This window comes from Primulina eburnea, chromosome 5, assembly GCF_022965805.1.
Source record: "Primulina eburnea isolate SZY01 chromosome 5, ASM2296580v1, whole genome shotgun sequence".
In the NCBI taxonomy this organism is placed as follows: domain Eukaryota; kingdom Viridiplantae; phylum Streptophyta; class Magnoliopsida; order Lamiales; family Gesneriaceae; genus Primulina; species Primulina eburnea.
The window spans coordinates 22,544,014-22,546,170 of NC_133105.1; positions in this window are offsets into that span (position 1 = coordinate 22,544,014).

Genomic DNA, 2,157 nt, shown 5'->3' on the forward strand with positions numbered 1-2,157 from the left:
GTTCTGGCAGGGTTGAAGGCTGCCCGGGAAGTCGGTGCTTCCCGGGTCATTATTTATTCCGACTCTCAGTTGGTCACACAGCAAATCAAGGGAACATATGAGGCTAAGAACGAAAAAAGCTCAAGTATCTGGGGCTCATCACGGCCCAGGCAGCATCTCTGACCGACTGGAGCATCGAGCAAATTCCTAGGGAGGAAAATGCGGAAGCTGATACCTTGGCCAAATTGGCTGCTTCCATGTCAGATATAAGCACCCGGGAAGTTCTTTGTTTGACCCGGCTGGTGCTCTCCATTGATGAAGAAACACCCCCGATTCAGGAAAGCTCGTGGATGACCCCTATCATTGAATATATAGTCCATGGCAAGCTCCTAGAAAATTGAGCTCAGGCTGCAAAATCAAAAAACAAGCACTCAGGTTCGTCTTTTTGAATGGTGTTTTATACAGGCGATCATATCAGGGCCCATTACTCAAATGCTTATCTGAGAATGAGGTAGAGTATGTTCTTCGAGAAATACACGAGGGATGCTGTGGTGAACACCTCGGTGGAATAGATCTGTCTCGGAAAACCATATTGGCAGGATTCTGGTAGCCCCAAATGAATCAAGATGCTGCCTGACTTGGCCAAAAATGCCAGTGTTGTCAACACCATTCTAATTTTCATCATCACCCAGCTGCTAGTATGCAACCAATCTTAGCATCATGCTCTTTTGACCAATGGGTTTGGATATTGTGGGTCCCTTCCCCATAGCCCGAGCACAGAAAAAGTTCCTTTCTGTGGTTGTGGATTATTTCTACAAGTGGGTAGAGGCCGAGCCATTAGCCAAGATTACTAAGGAGGAAATCATGAAATTTCTTTGGAAAAATATTGTTTGCAGATATGGCATCCCGAGGAAATTGATTTCAGACAATAGAAGGCAGCTCCAAAGAAAGAAAATCAATTCATAATGTCAAGAAATGAAGATCGTTCAATCCTTCACCTTAGTAGCCTATCCCCAAGCTAATGGCTGAAGTAACTAATAGAATCATTGTGCGAGCATTGAAAGCCCGGCTTCATGGAAAGGGTAAAGCTTGGGTAGAGGAACTACCGAGTGTATTATGGGCATATCGAACTACACCACAATCATCTACTCGGGAAACTCCCTATAGCCTTGTCTATGGTTCATAAGCAGTCCTACCTTTGGAGATTGGGCAATCTTCTACTCGGATATAATCTTATCCGTGCAACAATGATCAGTCCCAGGCCATTGAACTTGATTTAGTTGAAGAAAGGAGAGACCGGGCAGCCATTCGAATGGAAGCTTATCGCAGCCGGGTGATGAAATCTTACAACAAGCATGTTCGATCACGAGTTTTTCAGGTTGGGGAATTGGTTATGAAAAAGATCAAACCAGTAGGTGATGTAGGGAAATTAGAAGCAAGGTGGGAAGGACCCTTCAAAATAGTTCGAAGAGTCAGCTCGTGTGCGGCTTATTATCTCGAAGATTCTCAGGGACACATTCTTAAGAGGCAATGAAATGCTTTTCATTTAAAGAAATATTATGTTTAAAAGCACTTGTATCTACTGTTTCTACATCAAATAAAGAAATTGTTCAAAAGAAGTATCTACAAAGTCGAAGGACCCGTACCTTGGCCCGGGGACCCGCACCCTGGTCATCTACTAAGTCCAGGGAGCCGTACACTGGCCCAGAGACCCGCACTCTGGTTATCTACAAAGTCCAAGGATCCGTACCTTGGCCTAGGGACGCACACCCTGGTTATCTACTAAGTTCAGGGACCTGTACCCTGGCCAAGGGACCCACACCCTGGTTATCTACAAAGCCCAAGAACCCGTACCTTGGCCCGAGGACCCGCACCCCGGTCATCTACTAAGTCCAGGGACCCGCACCCTGGTTATCTACAAAGTCCAAGGACCCGTACCTTGGCCCAGGGACCCGCACCCTGGTTATCTACTAAGTCCAGGGACCCGGACCCTGGTTATCTACAAAGCCCAGGGACCCGTACCTTGGCTCGGGGACCCGTACCTTGGCCCGGGGACCCGTACCCTGTCAGCCCAGTACTGTGGTATAGTCTGATCAGGCTCATTTATGTTACGGGTCACTCGCTTTGAAACGTCCTCTACGCAAATGATGAAGTTATGTATGTTAAAGTATGTTCAAG